We start from the raw sequence: 20,655 nt of genomic DNA on the forward strand, positions 1-20,655 counted from the left end.
ACACACACACACACACACACACACACACACACACACACACAAACAGACACACATTTTCATCAACATATATCACTGACTTTTTTTTTTTTAACAAGGAAAAAGATTTTGGGGGGAGTTTTTCCATTGAACAAGTTCCCTCGAACTTGTTGGAATTGTAAATAGATAGACACCACCACCTCCTGGTGGACAGAGGGATTTAGTTTCTAAAATGGTTTTTAAAAGTCCTTTTCACCTGGCAGACAGGATTGGGTGATATGATAGTGCCCAAAGAAAAGAGGGACAGCTAATTGGCACAGTGGACAGAATACCAGGACTGGAGTCAGGAAGATTCATCTTTGTTGAGTTGAAATATGGCTTCAGATACTTAATATTTGTGTAACCCTGAGCAAGTCAATCCCTTTAGCCTGTTTCCTCATCTGTAAATTGAATTGGAGATGGAAATAGCAAACCACTCTAGCAAGAAAACATTAAAATGGAGTCATGAAGAGTCAGACAGGACTGAAAATGACTGAACAACAACGAAAAAGGAATGGAAACAAGTAGATTTGGTCCAGGTCAGCTTTTTCTATTCCTCACTTCTCAAAAGGCAAAGATATTAACCACAGGCTAAACCTGAGTATTTTGGAGGGGCATTCTATGGGGTACTAGAGACTCTATGGGGTCCTAGAAACAGTGCTGATTTGGAATTAGAGGACATGGGTTTGAATCCCTGTTCTGTCTCTTAAATATCATTGACCTTGGGGTCTATGACTTAATAATTTTGGTCCTCAGGCTCTCTCTCTCTCTCTCTCTCTCTCTCTCTCTCTCTCTCTCTCTCTCTCTCTTTATATATATATATATATATATATATATATATATATATACATATATATATATGAAGGGGGTTTATGTACTAGAAGACTTTGAAGGTCTCTTTAAGCTTAGAAATATAGAATTAAACTTAGAGAAAGCAAAAGTGTTCTAAGTATAAGGGAATGTTTATCGGATAGGTACTTTTCCCAAGGGAGCCTTATAAGTCCTAGGGCAGTTAAGTTATCCAAATGAGTTGCCACAGTTTGAGATCTATGAGAAATAATTGCACATCTTCTGAATCCCTGAGGTGAGGCAGTGGGGAGGGCAGGGATACTGCCCATTTTTTATGGAAATTAGAATTGCAAGGTTTATGTTCCTTGTGGTTAATCTGAATTAGTGACTTCAATAAAAAAAAACCCACCAGGAAAATATGACAGTGTGATGTAAATCTGTGCCTCGTTACCTACAGTTGGAGGTAGAATGTGGCTGATTGAGAAATCCAGACAATAGCTTCAGTCAATAGTCTTAGCAACTGCATGATTCTGATTGCACAGGGGTTAATCTCTCTTATCCATACAGATAATAAAATCTCACTTGTGTGTGTCTTTCTTCAGGTCTAGTCTTTATTTTTTTTAATTGAAATTTCATTTTATTTTTCCAATTACTAAGGTATTTTTCTACATTCTCACATTTGCAAATTTATGAGTTCCACATTTTTCTACCACCCTTCCTTCTCTATGCCCTCCCCATGGTGACTAATAATCTGTTAAAGTTGTACATGTACAGTTGGGTTTAAGATATTTCCATATTAGCCATGTTGTGAAAGAGGAATTAGAACTAAAGGAAAAAAATAAAAAATTAGAAAGGAAAAACATAAAAGAAGTTTTTTAAAAAGTGAACAGCTAGGTGGCACAGTGGATAGAGCACTGGCCTTGGAGTCAGGAGGACCTGAGTTCAAATCTGGTTTCAGACACTTAATAATTATCTAGCTTTGTGATCTTGGGCAAGTCACTTAACCCCATTGCTTTGCAAAAAATAAAAACGTGAACATAGTATACTTTGTATTCAGACTCCATAGATTTTTTCCTCTGGATGTCTAAGGATTTCTAAGGATTGTCTTTGATCTTTCAGGACTAGTCTTTTTTTTCTTTTAGGTTTCTGCAAGGCAATGGGGTTAGGTGGCTTGCCCAAGGCCACACAGCTAGGTAATTATTAAGTGTCTGAGACCGGATTTGAACTCAGGTCCTCCTGACTCCAGGGCCTGTGCTTTATCCACTACACCACCTAGCAGCCCCTTCAGGGCTAGTCTTTAGCAAAATTAAGAAGCAGATGATATTTGCTTTAAGTTGATCCCTTTTCCCTGCCTCATAATATAATTTTAACTCCTCTATCACCAAACCCTATATCCCTTCCCCTTTATTCTCATCCCTCATCAAAACTTAGCTGTTCCCTGTCCAAGTCCTATAGAGTTCTGAATATTTGGGCAACAGCTAAAATGTCTAGTCGATGTTTAAAAAAAAATCAGACCACGGGGCAGCTGGGTGGCGCATAGGATAGAGTGCTGGATTGGAAGTTAGGAAGACTCATCTTCCCGATTTCAAATTTTCTCATTTCACCCTGCTTGTCTTGGTGTATTCATCTGTAAAATGATCTGGAGAAGGAAATAGTAAATCACTTCAGTATTTTTGCCAATGGGGTCACAAAGAATCGCACAAAAGACTGAACAAAAAACCTCTTCTGGAGTATGAACCCATGATCCATGGAAGCAGCCTCCACCTTTCCATGGACAGATTTAAGGATAGGGGGAAAATTGCATTTTTATTTTCACTAACCTCTAACTGAAATTTGACATTTCTGTTAATTATGAGGGGAAAAACCCACACACTATAAAGAGTACATATCCTTCCCCATTCTGGCAAATAATAATAGGGACTAGAGTTGTTATTTCATTTATATAGGGAAACTTCTGTTTATGGAAACTCCTTTACCAATACAGGTTGTGACCTCTGCAACTGAGAGCCTTAGTATGTTAACTAGGACAATGAATGGATAAGGGAGACTTTCTCAGGGTCACATAGCAGTATGTGTGAGAAGTAGGACTTAATTAAACTCAGTTTTCCTGACTTCAAGGCCAGTTCTTTGCACACTATACCAGTGTACATATAAAATAATAGCTTATTAAAATTAATAGCTTACTATTAAAATAATAGCTTACATTCATAGCATTTTTACAATTTCAAGATGTGTTCACATCAATGATTTGTTCTGGAGTGATTTAAAGCCCATTTAAGGTACTCCCTGGCTCTAGAGTTAGATGATATTGAATTAGTTCCTTCCCTAGGTTCAAATTATAGGACTTAGCCAGGAAAATAGTTCTTTTCTGAGAACTTTGGTATATAATTGAAATTAACTGTGTACGAACTGTTTCCAAATAGCATAACCTAGTAGTTTTAGTGATGTTCATGGAGTAGCAAAATCTATATTTAAAGCTCACTTATGTGATAGATAGGCAAATTGCTTTATGTCTCTGAGGCTCTGTTTTCTTATTTGTAAAATAGGGCTAATAATAATACTGGAAGTAATTCCATCATTGACTTGTTTTGAGGTCTGAATGAAATAATGTTCGTAAAGTACTATTTAGACATCATTTGTCATATTATTATTATTATTATTATTACTGTTATCCCTGTTTATGGAGGTGGAAAGATGTGGAAAAGAGAATTAGTTCCTCAATGATTTAATGAATTAAGTTTCAAAACTCACTGGACAGGCCAGTAACAGTCTAGTCACATTTTTTTTTTTTGAGGGAGAACTCTACCCCTCATGAGCCAAAATATTTCTGGGATGTATTTTTCTTTAGTTCTTTTTTTGTTTTTTTGTTTTTTTTTATGAAGCAGAAGGACAAATTGTGTTCTGATACATACTGGGCTGTAGGGAGGCTGCAAATCTCATTTTTGGAACTTTTTTCTTGTAAGATGTGAAGTATTGTGTGAGAGGAGGGAGGGAAGAAAAGGAGAAGAAGGGAGGACAAAGAGATGGGAAAGAAGAGGGAGGGCATATATCTGGGTCTCCTAGGCTTCTAGTGCCTGGAGAGAGTATCAATTACCAAATCAAGCCAACAAATCGACAAATATTTATTAATGTATCTACCAAATGCTGGGAATACCAAAAAAAAAAAAGAGTTAAAAATCAAGCCAAACCTACCACTGAGAAATCCCTTTAGTTCCTAGGGATAAATAGCTGATCCAGAGAGGTAGTTGCTTGGGCAGTGTTTGCCCCTTTGTAGAAGGAGAGTTGTAGGTATTTTGAAAGCTGGGGACTTTGTTTTGGCATTGTCTTTTGTACTCATGCTGCCCAGAGTTTAGTTACTTCATGAAAAAAGGTTCTGCATCGAGTGGGAATTAAAAGTTGGAACCCGCTGTTGTGGCAAATACTAGTTTAATTACTACTTTAGTGTGATAAACTTTTAGTGTTTGCAATTTTAGGATATTCCAAGTGGGTAGACATAGAAAGAAGGAAAATGGAATCATTTTTACTGTGAACTTTGTCCTGAAACTAGTTATCATATTGACTTGGAGGATTCTCTTATTGAACCTGGTGAGAGCAAAAAATTACCAAAGTAACCCACTTCAAGTCTTCCAAGATTAAATAATTTCACAAGGGGAGTGGGAGATGTAAGTATTGATTACTGGAAAGACTCAAAGGCAAGCTGGGGAAATAATGAAAGCTATTGATGTAACAATAGCAAAAATGAAAGTCAGATAGCAAGGAAGATATATGATTTAACCATAATCTGTAGTGGTCTGGGAGCTGGGGAGAGCATAGAGAAGAGGGCTGAGGGGAGGAGAAGAAGAGAAAGATAAAAATTTTCTGAGGCATTAATGTGGTAAAATGAGATGAAAATGTTTCTGAGACATGAATAGCTCTAAGCCAGGGACATCATTAAGACTGAAACAGAAAGGAAATTATAGAAGTTCAAGTCTGAGGATAAAAGTCATCTGACCCCTTTACTTTTCCCTCTGCCTTTTTCTCGATAACATTTGATGATTCAGAACAGGATTTGGGGGAATACAAAGGTATTTGCAGAATTGGATGAAGAGAATCAGAGAAAAGAGAAAAAAAGAAAGCACAAGTGGTTTGACTCACTAGTTCTCCCATCAGGTCATCTCCTCATTCCTCAGGCAGGAAAGAGTTGGAATTAATGGGGGGAAAATTGTGCCTGCTTCCCTCTCCATGTAAGCCTTGGCCATAGTAATTCTTTTTTTTTTTTGTAGGTTTTTGCAAGGCAAACGGGGTTAAGTGGCTTGCCCAAGGACACACAGCTAGGTAATTATTAAGCGTCTGAGACCGGATTTGAACCCAGGTACTCCTCACTCCAGGGCCGGTGCTTTATCCGCTGCGCCACCTAGCCACCTAGCCACCTAGCCACCCCCATAGTAATTCTTCTTGCCTGGATGACAGGTAGTCAGTCACATCCCTATAATGGTAGACCACTAGATGGAAGGTTTGTTAAAGCAGGATTTCTGGGGTCCACCAATTATTGTTGCTCTCTTCCTTTTCTCCTACATCCAAGACTTTTCAAAGCAGGATAGGCTAACTCGGCCTGATAACTGATACCCTGGAAATCCTCTGTGGTGAGATATGATGTAAAGAATTACAGAATTCACAGTGATCTAATGTAAAATGGGGAGAAGAGGAAGGAGCCCCAAAACTCAACAGCACAAGAAATCCACACTCCCCACCCCAGTTTTTTCTTTACCCAACTGCCCTAGTGCTGGAAAATTTCCATTTAGGGATGAGTGTTAAGCATTGCCCCCCCATTCCAGTTTTTTTTGGGGGGGTTGCAAGGCAAATGGGGTTAAGTGGCTTGCCCAAGGCCACACAGCTAGGTATTAAGGGTCTGAGACCTAATTTGAACCCAGGTACTCCTGACTCCAGGGCTGGTGCTTTATCCACTGCACCACCTAGCTGCCCCCCCCCCCATTCCAGTTCTTATTAAAATACAAATACTTGTAAGGAGAGCAATACATTTGGTGTGTTGGCAAAAATGAGTTGTTTATCCAACAATTTTTCTTCTCAAACAGGAGAAACCAGAGTACACACTGGGAGTGCTAGGGTCCTTGGAGGGATGGGCAGAGTGTTTAAGACTAGGGAAGAAAAAAATCACAGAGATTTTGAAGATAAGCTCCAATTCCTTCATAGTTTTGCTATGGGTTGACCCTCCCTCCAGGAAAGAAACAGTTCATATCCATTTCATAGCAGAATTAATAAATTACATTTAGATATCAACATAAAGATTTTAAAATATTTTAAAAGCATCTCATTTAATTCTCACAGTCATTATGTAAAGAAATTAATGTAATAGCTTTATATTCATCGATATAATATTTGATGTAAAACTATATCATTTTGCAGATGAGGAAACTGGAACTCAGAGATTCAATGACTTGCCCATGATCACATAGCAAGGGTCAGCAATGGAATACAAGCCTAGCTCTTTCATTTTGTAGAGATAGCTCGGTGGTATAGTGGTTAGTGGGCCAGAAATCAGAAAGTGCTGACTTCAAATCCTGCCTTGGACACTACCTGTGTGACTTGGGCAAGTCATTTAGGCTCTGACTGCTTCAGTTTCTTCAACTGTACAATGAAGGTTATAATAGCCATTACCTCCTAGAGTGGTTGTGAGATTCAGATAAGAGAATATTTATAAAATATTGGCACAGAGCCTGATAAATAGTAGACTCATGTTCTTTGACCTTCCCCCTAGAGTGAGCAAATGACCCATCTCTATTTGTCTTTTGGAATTACAGTCAGAGAATCCAGATTAAAATCTTGATTCTGTCACTCTACCACCTGTGTGATGTTGGACTAGTCATTTAACATTCCTGGGTCTCAGATTGGACCAGGAGGTTTTCTTTCTCTAACTCATTTTATAAATGAGGGAACTGAGGTAAACAGGGTTATATGACTTACTTAGGGTTATACAATTGGTAATAGTCTGAGACTGGATTTGTATTCAGGAAGATGAGACTTCCCTGACTTTCTGTCCACTCTATCGACTGCTTTACCTGTCACCTGGCCCATAGTAACGACTACATAAATGTTTATTGACTGACTGACTGACTGTGAAACTAAGACTCACAGTCCAGAGGCCATGTTTGAAGGACAGAGAGACATGATCCTTTGACAGAATCCCAGACTTTTGAGGACTCTTCTAGGGAGGAGTCTAAATGGACAATCCTATGATTCTTACTCCAAATTCCATCCTCTTTCCACTATAACATACCATACTGTCCTAGGTTCAAATCGTGTGACCTTGGAAAAGTCACTTCTCCTTCAGCCTCAGTTTTCTCATCTATAAAATGAGAACAATAATATTTGCATTACCTATTTTACAAGTTCCTTGTAAGTAGCACCTTGTAAATCTTAGAGCAATAATTATATTAATGTCAGCAGTCAATATTCTTATGTGCAGTTGTCTTTCTCATCAGGGTCAGAGAAATATAGCAAGGGACAATAGTATATTTGGTGCCTCAGGATTTTGTCCCAAATCCTTGCTCTCTGACTTGTTATCTGTTTGATTTTGGGCAAGCTATAAAATTTTTGTAGTTGAAGGTTTCCTCTTCTATAAGATGGGGAAATTGGATAGGTGACCTTTAAGATTACATTCAGCTTTAAATATATATTTTCTAAGGTTCTAATTGATGTGAGGGGGCTGAATTTTTGGATCAAAATGTCTTGGAAAGCCAAATTTATAGGACTTCCTACCTTAAACTGAGGAGGGAAACCTATAAAGAGGATATTATGGGGCAACTAGGTGGTATGGTGGACAGAGCACCAGCCTTTGAGTCAGGACGACCTGAGTTCAAATTTGACCTCACACACTTAATAATTGCCTAGCTGTGTGACCTTGGACAAGTAACTTAATCCTCTTGCCTTAAATAAATTTAAAAAAATTTAAAAAGAGAGGACCACATAGCTTTGCATGCTAAGACTTGGTTCAAATGTTATTGATTTTATTTCTGTGAAATTCCTTGGAAACCTTCTACTTATAGCCTTTACTTACATTTAACCCCCTTAAAGATGAATACATAATGATATAGTAGTAGAAAGAGCATTGAATTTAGTACTAGTCTAGAGTTCCCACTTTCACTTTTCTAGTGTGAATTTTGTGAAACTATAGTTAGTATCAGAACCAGAAGACATCATGACGGCCATCTAGTCCAACCTCCTTATATTGAAGATGGGGAATCTGAAGCCTGAGGGGGTCAAGTGACTAGTCTGAAGTCACACAAGTAGTAAAGGCAGAAGTGACTTTGAACCTAGAACCTAGAATCTAGGGTCCTTGACTCCTTAGTCTAGAGCTAGTGTTTTTTCTCATTGTTTCATCCAGAATAACAAGCTAAAAGATAGAGAGATTATCTAATCCATTCTCTTTACTTTTATAGAAAAAGGAACTATTGTCAGAAGTACTCTGGTACTTCCAAAAAACTCCTCAAATTTTATGAAACTAGTGTTTTTAAAAACTTTCTCTTCTTCAGACATGCTTCTACCTGCTACCTAATAACTCCTCATTGGTCCCTTCTTTGGAACCCACCACATCTTGAATCTTCCTTCCCAGAAAATATTTAGTTTCCTAGCTCATTGCTGCTAGGAAATGATAACACCAGGGAGTCATATCAGAGATGGAAAACCAACTAGATGCACCTGAATGAATAAAACATCTTGTTCTTTACCATATATATCAGAGGAGTCATATTTTGTGGGGATAATTCAGGTAAACCCCTCCCCCCAAACTAGAAGCCAGGGAACCTACTTTAACCTGAGTGCTGGATCTAGAGGAAGACTCTGGACTTCTTCTCCTAGTCTCCCAGGCCTCTACTGCCTTGTTCTCCAAGTCACAGGTGTACCTTGACTTTCAAGAGATCCATTTGTAGCTTTGTGTCTCTAGTGACTATGATCCAGACATCACCTTTCTGTGCATCTTAACATCCCCCCCTCTCAGTGTCTCTATTTCTTTTTTTCCCTATCCCCCTCACTCAGTAAATATCTCAAGTTAAGTCACAAAGTCTTCTCTTGCATAAAGCAAAATGTGCCTATACTATAAAGCATCATTGGTTGATGAGCTCCTTCTGTAGAAATCTCAAAAAAAGGAACTAACTACCATGAACTTATTCACTTGCTTAATGTTATATAGGCAATTCAATGGCAGAGGTAAATTTCAGACCCAGACTTTTTGATCTGAAAACCAGTGATTTCCCCAGTGCTCCTCACTGCCCCAATATCCCTTTTCTAGGTCAAAGCTTCCTCATATGTAAAATGTAAGGATCACTTGATATCAGAAGTTGGTAGCCCTTTTTGGTGTGTGTTGGACTTTGTTTTTTATTTTTTTGTTCTTTTGCAAGGCAATGAGGTTATTAAGTGATTTACTCAAGGTCAGACAGCTAAGTAAGTGTTAAGTGTCTGAGTTCAGACTTGAAGTCAGGTCCTCTTGACTCCAGGGCCTGTGCTCTATCCACTGCATCACCTAGCTGCCCCCTATTAGACTCTCTTTGACAGTCTGGTGAAGTCTATGTACAGCAGTCTTGGAAGAACATTCTCCTAAAAATTAATAATTGGAAGAAATGCTAAATTTCAACTACAAATTAATGAAAATAAAGATATAATTTCTCCCTTCCTTTCACCCAAGTTCAGGGATCTCCTGAAATCTCTCCACCTATAGTACTCAGGTTAAGAACTCCTAGTCTGGATGATCTAAGTTCATTTTCAACTCCTCCATTCCACAAAATGTCACATTCCCATGATCTTTCCTTTGGGGCTTTCTGCCCTGCAATTTATTTTGAATTTTTAATATATAACTGAATAGTTTCAGGTAGGCAGAAGTATCAAAAAAACTGGGACAAGACCCAGGAATATATGACCCCTTCCCTCTTCATCTCTGCTTCTGTTTTTATGCAAGCAAAATGTGGTTAAAATAAACATTATGGATATGGGGTTGGATTGAAGAAAGAGAAGGAAACAGTAGCAATAGCCAGAGGTAAGGCTGCTACCAACTGGGGCAGGGGCTGGGATGAAGTTCTGACGCTAATTATAGTGATGTCTCCTTCTCTTCCTCCTGCCCTACTTTCCTGAGTCACTACAAGAGCAAGGCCATCCAAAGTGTTGGATAACATTAATAGCCAGATTTGTCATACCTTAGGGATGGTTATGACAATGGCTATGAGCTGGAGACCTTCATTCTCTCCCCAAAACAATCCTTTCTAGATTTAGGATTTATTGATGATCTTTCTGAAATGGGGAAATCCTAAGGGATCATCCCAGTCAGAGAAGAAACCCTTCTACTTGGGCAAGTGATAGAGTTTGGGATGGCAGCTCTTTCCCCCTTTTATATTTCTGGCTGAGGGCATGGCCCAGCCAAGCATGAAAAATTATTGCTGACAAGCAGCCAGGGGGAAGGAGGGGAACCTGAGGTGACGGTAGTTACATAAGGACTTTTTTGGATGTAGACAATTATATAAAGCAAGAACTGAGGAGTGGAGACTGGAAGTAGAAGGAGAGGGGTAAAGGAAGAAAGGAAAAGAGGGACAAACAAGTTTCTTCTGCCATAAGAATGCAATCAAGAGCAATACAGAACCCCAGAAAATGCATCTGAAACAAGGGCATTTGTGGTTTTTTTTTGGAGTCAAGGAGAATTACTCAGCGTTATGAACCTATTCCAGGCTCTTCCTCTGGCCTCATTCCAGGACTCTCCAGGGGGAAAATCAGCCTCATAGAATCAGAATGTCAGAGCCAGAAGGGAATCTTAAGAGATTATCTAGTATAACTCCATTATTTTACAAATAAGGAAACTGAGTCAAAGAAAGATGGGATTTGAAGCAGATTTTAACATTAATGCAGATATTACAATTTTGTTTTACTTTGTGTCTGTTTGCTTAAGTATAGGGATGCATATAGATAAATCTAACTGAAAATTTCTTCTTTCATTATTTAAAAATTTCAATGAATACTTTTTGGTTTTCATATCACTTACATTTCCAAATACATCATTTTCTTCTTCCCACACTCTAACTCATAACAACGAATGTAAAAGAGTGGGAGAAAAAGCAGTTCAGCTAATTGAACCAACATTTCAACTGATTCTGATGATATGTGCCATGACATGCACTACTCATTCCCCTCCTCCATCTCTGCAAGGAAGCAAGAGTATTTTTTTTATCTTTCCTTTGAGGCCAAAGTTAGTTATGATAGTTATAGCAGTCATATTAGTTTTGTCTTTCCATTTGCATTGTTGTACTCATCATGGAGATTGTTTTCCTAGTTCTGTTTACTTTATAAAATTACATTTTTCATGCTTTTTTCTCTGAATCTTTATATTTATCATTTCACATAGAGTAGTAATAACCCATTACATTAATGAATCACATTTTAACCACTCTCTCCTCCTCAAATTAATAAGCATCTATTTTGTTTCTAGTTCTCTGCAACTATGAAAAATGTTATTATAATTATGTTGGTATTTGTGAAGCCTTTCTATCTTTGATCTTCTTGGCTGTTAGACTTAGAAATAGAATCTCTGGATCAAAGGATATTTTAGTCATCTTATTTTTTAGCATGATTCCAAGTTGTTTATCAATTTAGTTTCATTTGTTATATACCTGAATCACAGAACTAGAGCTGGAATCAACATCAGAGGCCATCTGATCCAACGTTCTCATTTCACAGTTGAGTAAAGTTTATGCCCAAGGATACAAGGTTATACAGATAGCAAGTACTGAAGGCTGAATTTGAACCAAAGTCCCCTGAATCTAGAGTTAGTAATCTTTTCCATGTATACACTATTTTTTCTGCAACCTGCATTGATAATTCCTTTGTTTTGTCATTGTTGCCAATTTACTAAGGATGAGATGAATACGTAGTTGTTTCAACATACATTTCACTTATTAATCATTTGGAACAATCTGGTTGTTAATAGTTTGCAATTCTTTTGAGAATTGTTGCTCTTATTTTCCCTTAAAATTTAATATTTTTTATTTTTAACTTTCTTTTCTTTTTAAATTTGGAGAACCAAATTCTCTCCTTTCTTCTTACCCCTCCCCCACCCACTGAGAAGGCAAGTAATATGATATCACTTATATATTTGAAATCATGCAAAATATATTTAGATGTTGCCAAAAAAGCAAAAAAAAAAATATAAAGTGAGAAAATGTCCATTCAATTTATACTCAGAATTCTCCTTGAGATTAAATAGCATTTTTTTCCCCATCATGAATCCTTTGGAACTCTCTTGGATTATTGTATTGATCAAAGTAGCCACGTTTTTTTCTCAGTGGATCATCCTTAAAACATTGCTATTATTGTAAACAGTAATCTCCCAGTTCACTTTCCATTAGTTCATATAGGTCTTGAATGTTTTTCTGAAAGTAGCTTCTTATCATTTCTTATATCACAATAGTACACTACAACTCATTCAGTCATTCCCTAATTCCTCTCTTAATTTCCAGTTCTTTATCACCACAAAAAAGAGTTGAAAGGCAATGGGGTTAAGTGACTTGCCCAAGCTCACACAGCTAGGTAATTATTAAGTGTCTGAGGCCGGATTTGAACTCAGGTCCTCCTGACTCCAGGACTGGTACTCTATCCACTGTACCACCTAGCTGCCCCTGCTGTACATATTTTTGCAAATATAGGTCCATTTCTTTTTTCTTTGATCTCTTGGGATACAGACCTTTTGGGCATGGTTTCAAATTGTTCTCCATAATAGCTTGGCCCATTCATTACTCCACCAAGATTTTATCAGTGTATCTATTTTCCTTCAAACCTTCCATCATTTGTTATTTCTGATAGGTATGAGGCAGTACCTCGGAGTTGTTTTAATTTGCATTTCTCTAATCATTAGAGATTTAAATTATTTTTTATATGACTCTAGATACCTTGATTTCTTCTTCTGAAAACTGCCTATTCATATCCTTTGATCATTTCTTAATTGGGAAATGACTTGTATTCTTATAGAATTGACTCAGTTCTTCCCATTTTTGAGAAATAAGGCCTTTATTAGAGAGAAATTACTAATCAATTTTAAAAATATTATTTCATTGTCTGTGATTATCTTTTAGCAAAATATGGATTTCCTGATTATTTCTTTTAAGCAAAAGTTTTGTCTGAGATCATGACTACTACCTTTGTTCTATTTTACTTCATCTGAAGCATATTAAATTCTGCCTCAACACTTTATCCATGTTTGCTTTTCTGTTTAAAATGTGGCTCATGTTAACGAAATATTGTTGGAGTCTGGTTTCTTATCCATTCTGCTATCTGCTTCTATTTTATGGGTGAGCCAAGTTACTGTGTATTTCTCTCCATCCCATTTTATTCTATTTCTTCTTTTTCTCTCTCCTTTTATTCTGCCTCTACTCAAAGTCACTGCCTCCCTTAAAAATGGCCTTCCTTTTATCATCCCTCCCTTTTCTCTAATCCCTTCCCCTCCAATTTTTCTAAAGGATAAAATACATTTTTGTACAACACTAAGTGTAGAGGGGCAGAGCCAAGATGGCAACAGGAGAAGAGCCTCTCCTAGTTCTTCTCTCCCAAATATTTCAAAACTCTTAAAAGCATGACTCTAACTAAATTTTCTTTTATTTTGAGTTTTACAATTTTCCCCCTACTCCTACTTCCCTCCCCCACTCTAACTAAATTTTCTTTTATTTATTTTGAGTTTTACAATTTTTCCCCTACTCCTACTTCCCTCCCCCCCACAGAAGGCAATTTGCCAGTCTTTACATTGTTTCCATGATTGATCCAAATGGAATATGATGAGAGAGAAATCACATCCTTAAGGAAGAAACATAAAGTATAAGAGATAGCAAGATCAGACAATAAGATATCAGTTTTTTTCCCCTAAATTTAAGGTAATAGTCCTTGGTCTTTTTTCATATTGCACAGTTCTTTCTCTGGATATAGATGGTATTCTCCATTGCAGACAGCCCCAGATTGTCCCTGATTGTCAAGGTTGATCATCACCCCCATGTTGCTGTTAGGATGTACAGTGTTTTTCTGTTTCTGCTCATCTCACTCAGCATCAGTTCATGCAGATTCCTCCAGGCTTCCCTAAATTCCCATCCCTCCTGGTTTCTGATAGAACAATAGTGTCTAACTAAATTTTCAAGAGGCAGAACCCACAGAAAGATCCAGTGAGGCAATTCTACTATCCAAGGTAACCAGGAAAATAATGGAAAAACTCCGCTCCATGGGGTTAGAGGAGTGGCCCAGCCAGAGTGAAGGAATTTCAGTTTCCTGGAAACAGCCCCAGGACACTGGGAGCTGTGGCTCCCGGTAGCAGAAGCAGTTTTCTGACCTGCACCCCAGGGAGCACCAGGCACAACTTGGAGGATCAGTGGGGAGACCTGAGCACAAAGCCCAGGCCCTCAGGGCAGTTGCTGAGCTGTGGAGGCAGGGGCAGCAGCAGTCCAGATCCAGGAAATGGAAGCAGACACCTCCAGGTAGATGTGCCTCGAGTGCCCAGCCCACTGAAAGTAAGGGAATGGAGAGAGACTGCTGAGGTCTGTCCTCTGTTCCAGGAACAGGACTCTGGGACTCTGACCACACTCAGATCCTGATCACAGTGTAGGCCCCCTATAGATCAGGAACCACCCCCCTAGCCCCTCGGGGTGTGTTTGTGGTCATTCACAGATTAGGAGAACAGTCAGAACCTCACACACTGAGGTCCTTGTGGGGGTGTCCCAATAAAATTCAAAAGCTCAGGAAGCACCCCCCAAACCAGGCATATGCTAGGGAAATGATAAAACAGAGAAAAAAAGAGGAACATCATTGACAAATACTTTGTCTATGAGCCTAAGAAGGATCAAAATACTCAATCTGAAGATGAGGAAGTACAAGCTTCTGCATCTAAAGACTCCAAGAAAAATGGAAGTTGGGCTCAGGCTATGATAGAGCTCAAAAAAAATTTTGAAAATCAAGTAAGGGAGATAGAAGAAAAAATGGGGAAAGAAATGAGAGAGATGCAGGAAAAACATGAAAACAAAATCAGCAGCTTAGTCAAGGAGAGCCAAAAAAAAAAAAGCTGAAGAAAATAACATGTTAAAAACCAGCCTAGGTCAAATGGATAAAACAGTTCAAAAAGTTACCGAGAAGAAGAATGCTTTAAAAAGCAGAACTGGCCAGATGGAAAAGGAGATAAGAAAGCTCTCTGAGGAAAACAAATCCTTCAGATGTAGAATGGAGCTAAAGGAAGCTTATGACTTTATGAGAAGTCAGGACACAATACCAAAAGAATGAAAAATTAGAAGAAAATGTGAAACATCTCATTGAAAAAACAACTGATGTGGAAAACAGATTCAGGAAAGATAATTTAAAAATTATTGGGATACCTGAAAGTCATGATCAGGAAAAGATCCTTGACCTCATTTTGAAAGAATTCCTACAGGAAAATTTCCCTGATTTCCTAGAAGCAGAGGGCAAAATAGAAATTGAGAGAATCCACCGATCTCCCCTGGAAAGAGATCCCCCCCCAAAAAAAAAACCCAAGAAAAGATGGACTTTCAATGAACCAGGGGAATTTCAAATGTTCCTGTTGAAATGACCAGAACTGAATGGAAAGTTTGACCTTCAAATACAGGAGTCAGATGAAGCATAGAGAGTGGAGGAGAAGGGCAAAATATAAGGGACTTAGTGACAAAGAACTGCATATATTCCTGCATAGAAAAAATGATACTAATAACACTCATATGAGCCTTTTTATTTAATAGAGCAGGTAGAAGGAGCTTTTATAGATGAAGCACAGGAGAGAACTGAATTTAAAGATATAACATATTGTAAAATTGGAGTCAATGGCTAAAAGGGAAATATACTAGAAATAAGAGAAAGGAGAGGTGGAATAGGCTAAGATATTTCATATAAAAGATTTTTTTGTTTTGCATTGAGGTTTTTCAATGATATGGAAGAGGGGGAAGGTGAGGGGGGAATGAGGTAACTTTCACTTTCATCAGAAATAGCTCAGAGACTGAAACAGCACACACACTCAATAAAGCTATAGACATCTAGAGTAAAAAGGAGAGAAGGGGAAAGGGGGAAGGGAGGATGTGGGTGATAGAGGAGAGGGTAGATCATAGGAGAGAATAGTCAGATATAACACATTTTCTTTTTTCCTTTTTTTTGCAAGGCAATGGGGTTAAGTGACTTGCCCAAGGCCACACAGCTAAGTAATTATTAAGTTTCTGAGACCAGATACGAACTCAAGTCCTCCTGACTCCAGGGCTGCTGCTCTATCCACTGTGCCATCTAGCTGCCCCTCTTTTTTACTTCTTGCAAGGGGCCTGGATTGGGTAGCCTGTATGGGACCATGGGACCATGGGGCAGGGTGCTTGCTAGGTCTCAGAGGGGGTGTGTGGGCTTGGGGCCTCTTGGCCCCAGGGCTGTTGCTTAGTCCACTGTGCCACTCAGCTACCCTACAGCACATTTTGGAAGAGGGACAGAATGAAAGAAGAGAGAAAATATATGATAGTGGGGAGGGAATTACAATCAGCAACAGCAACTGTGGAAAAATATGGAAGTAACTTCTGAACTTCTGTGATGGGCTTATAATAAAGAATGTGATCCACCTAAGATAGAGCTGATAGTATCAGAACACAGACTGAAACACATTTTTTTCTCTCTTTTACTTTATTTCTCATGAGGTTCTATATTTTTTGGGGGAGGGGGTATCATGTTTACTCTTAAACAAGAATATTTTAGTAATGTATAAAAAATCACTTGTACAAAAATATTCATAGCAGCTCTGTTTGTGGTGGCAAAGAATTGGAAATTAAGTGAATGTCCATCAATTGGGGAATGGCTTAACAAAATGTGGTGTGTGTATGTAATGGAATACTATTGTTCTATTAGAAGCCAAGAGGGTTGGGAATTCAGGGAAGCCTGTAAAGATTTGTATGAACTGATGCTGAGCGAGATGAACAGAATCAGAACATTGTACACTCTAACAGCAACATGGGGATGATGATCAACCTTAATGGACTTGCTCATTCCATTAGTGCAACAATCAGGCACAATACTTTATTTTTCCTCCTTAAGGATGATTACTCTCTCATCACATTCAACTTAGATCAATGTATATCGTGGAAACAATGTAAAGACTAACAGATTGCCTTCTGTGTGGTGGGGTGGAGGGGTAGGGGGAGGGAAGCAAGATTAGGGGAAAAATTGTAAAAAATTCAAAATAAAAAGTTACTTAAAAAAACTGAGTGTATACACACACACACACACACACACACACACACACACACACACACACACACACACACTCACTCAATCTTCCCTCTTTGAACCAGTTCTGATGAGAATGAGATTCAAGCATTTCCTGCCACTTTTCCCTAATTCCTTCTCTACTGTTATCTTATTATGTAATTTTGCTATCTCTTATACTTTATGTTTCTTCCTTAAGGATACAATGTCTCTCTCAACACATTCAATTTTGATCAATGTATAGCCTGGAAACAATGTAAAGACTATCAGACTGCCTTCTCTGGGGGGTGGAAGGAGGGAAGCAAGATTGGGAGGGAAATTGTAAAATTAAAAAAACAATAAAAAAGATTTCTCTTTTTACCTTTTTGTGCTTCTCTTGAATATCATGTTTGAATATCAAATTTTCTATTTAACTCTGTTCTTTTCATGAAGAATGCTTGAAAGTCCACTATTTCATGAAATATTCTCTCTCTCTCTCTCTCTCTCTCTCTCTCTCTCTCTCTCTCTCTCTCTCTCCTTCCACTCCCCTCCCCTAAAATTATACTCAGTTTGGCTGGATAGGGAGTTCTTGGTTGTAATTCTAACTCCTTTGCTATCCATAATTCTAAGTGTTCTGCTTCTTTAATGTGAGAGCCACTAATCTTGTGTGATCCTGACTGTGGCTCTTTCTGACAGCTTGCAACATTTTCTTCTTGATGTGAGAGCTCTATAGTTTGACCACTATATTCTTGGGAGTTGTAATTTTGGAATCTTTCAGGAGGTATTCAGTGTATTCTTTTAATTTCTATTTTACCTTCTGAATCTAAGATATTGAGGTAGTTTTCCTTCATAATTTCTTGTAGGTTGTATTTAAAAATTGTTACATTCTGGTAGACTCGATTAATTGTTTTTTCTTTTTGCAAGGCAATGAGGTTAAGTGGCTTGCCCAAGGCCACACAGCTAGGTAATTATTAAGTGTCTGAGGCTGGATTTGAACTCAGGTACTCCTGACTCCAGCGCTGGTGCTCTATCCACTGTGCCACCTAGCTGCCCCTAGAGTAGTTGTTCTGATGAGATATTTCCCATTTACTTCTTTTTCATTCTTTTGACTTTTTAAATTGTTTTTGAAGTCTTATGGAATTATTACTTTTTACTTGTCCAACTTCAATTTTTAAGGAGTTTTTTCTTCAGTGAACTTTTGTGCCTTTTTTTAAACCATTAGACTAATACTATATTTTTTTAAAAAAATTATTTATTTATTTATTTTCATTCAGATGCACATGATTATTTTTAAGTTACAAATATTCTTCCACTCTCCCTTCCCATCCCCAACCCCAGCAGCAAACAGTCCGGTTAGCATCATACATACATATTTTTGATAAACATGTTTACAAATTAGTCATTTTCCATATGAGGAATTAAGATTAAGGGAAAGAGATACATGAAATAATTTTTATAAAGTATTCATCAGATTCTGAAGGGTTGGGTTTTTTTTTCCATCCTCTGGATGGGGATGACATTGTCCATAGCTGGTCTAATACCATTGTCTTAGCTCTCTGAACTGATGAGATAAGCTGCTTACATCAAGGTTGATAATCTTACAATGTTAAAGTGTACCTTGTTCTCTTGACTCTCCTCCCTTTGCTCAGCATCAGATACTGTAAATCATTCCATAATTCTCTAGAGTTCTACAATTTATGATTTCTTATAGAACAATAATATTCCATAGTATTCATGTACCAGAACTTGTTTAGCCATTCCTCAATTGATGGGCATCCCCTCAATTTCCAATTCTTTGCCACTACAAAAAAGAGCTGCTGTGAATATTTTGGAACATATGAGATGTTTCCCCTTTTCTATAATTTCTTCTGGATATAGACCTAGAATTGGAATTCTTAGGTCAAAGGGTATGAACGGTTTTATTGCTCTTTCGGCATAGTTCCATATTGCTCTCTAGAAAAGTTGAATTCATTCTTAACTCCACCAGCAATGTATCAATGTCCCAATCCTCCCACAACCTCTCCAACATTGATCATTTTTGCTTTTTCTCATCTTGGCCAATATGATAGCTGTGAGGTGATACCTCATTGTTGTCTTAATTTGCATTTCTTTGGTCAATAATGGTTTGGGCACATTATTTTGTATGATTATATATAGCTTTAATTTCTTCATTTAAAAACTGTCTGTTCATATCTTTTGACCATTTATCAATCGGAAAATGACTTGTAACCTTATAAATTTGATGCAATTCTCTATATATTTTAGAAATAAGATTTTTATCAGAACTCCTAGTAGAAAAGATTGTTTATCAGATTTCTACTTTCCTTCTAATTTTGGAGCATTGATTTTATTAATGCAAAACTTTTAAAAAATCATTCATTTTATGGTTTATAATGAGCTCTAATTCTTGTTGATCATAAATTTATCCCCTTTCCATAGACCAAGTATTTCTTGGTCTATTAATTTATCCATGGTGAACCTATACTAATCCACTTATACATTACTCTATTACTTAACCAGCACCAGGCAGTTTTGATGACTGCTGCTTTATAGTACAGTTTTAGATCTGGTAGAGCTAGGCCACCTTTCTTCACATTTTTTTTTATCAGTTCCCTTGCCATTCTTGCCCTTTTGTTGCTCCAGATGAATTTTGTTATTATTTTTTCCTAGCTGGATAAGGTGGTTATTTGGTAGTTTGATTGGTATGGCACTGAATAAGTAATTTAATTTGGGTAGAAGTGTCATTTTGATTATATTAGCTCCACCTAACCATGAGCAATTGACATTTTCCCAATTATTTAGATATGACTTTATTTGGGTGAGAAGTGCTTTATGTTGTCCATAGTTACTTTAAATGTGATTTCTCTTTCTATCTCTTGCTCTTGGGCTTTGTTGTCCATATATAGAAATACTGATGATTTTTGTGGGTTCATTTTATATCATGCTACTTTGCTGAATTTGTTAATTGTTTCAAGGAGTTTTTCAGATAATTTTCTTGGGTTTTCTAAGTACACCATCATATCATCTACAAAGAGTGAAAGTTTTGCTTCTTCATTGCCAATTCTAATTCCTTCAATTTCTTTTTTTTTCTCTTATTGCTAGTTAGCATTTCTAATACTATATTGAATAGTAATGATGATGCTAATGGGTATCCTTGTTTCATCCCTGATTTTATTGGAAATGTTGGGGACCAGCCAGTTGTGCTTCTGGAAAAGATGCTGAGGCCCAGGGGGTTAAAGTGACGTGGCCAAACACAGCCATTAAGTAGTCCCTGACCCTACCTGCAGTCGAGTAAATTTCCTGTTTTATCCCAGATTTAGTGTAGCCATGGCTCATGGTCCCAAGGAACATCTGAAACGTGTAGCAGCTCCAAAGCACTGGATGCTGGATAAGTTAACAGGAGTATTTGCTCCAAGACCATCTACAGGTCCCCACAAGTTGAGAGAATGTCTCCCCCTCATCATCTTCCTGAGAAACAGGCTCAAGTATGCCCTCACTGGAGATGAAGTAAAGAAGATCTGCATGCAGAGATTCATCAAGATTGATGGCAAGGTCTGCACTGATATCACATATCCTGCTGGTTTTATGGATGTCATTAGCATTGAGAAGACAGGGGAACATTTCTGTTTG

The sequence above is a fragment of the Macrotis lagotis genome, chromosome X (assembly GCF_037893015.1).
Source record: "Macrotis lagotis isolate mMagLag1 chromosome X, bilby.v1.9.chrom.fasta, whole genome shotgun sequence".
Lineage (NCBI taxonomy): Eukaryota > Metazoa > Chordata > Mammalia > Peramelemorphia > Peramelidae > Macrotis > Macrotis lagotis.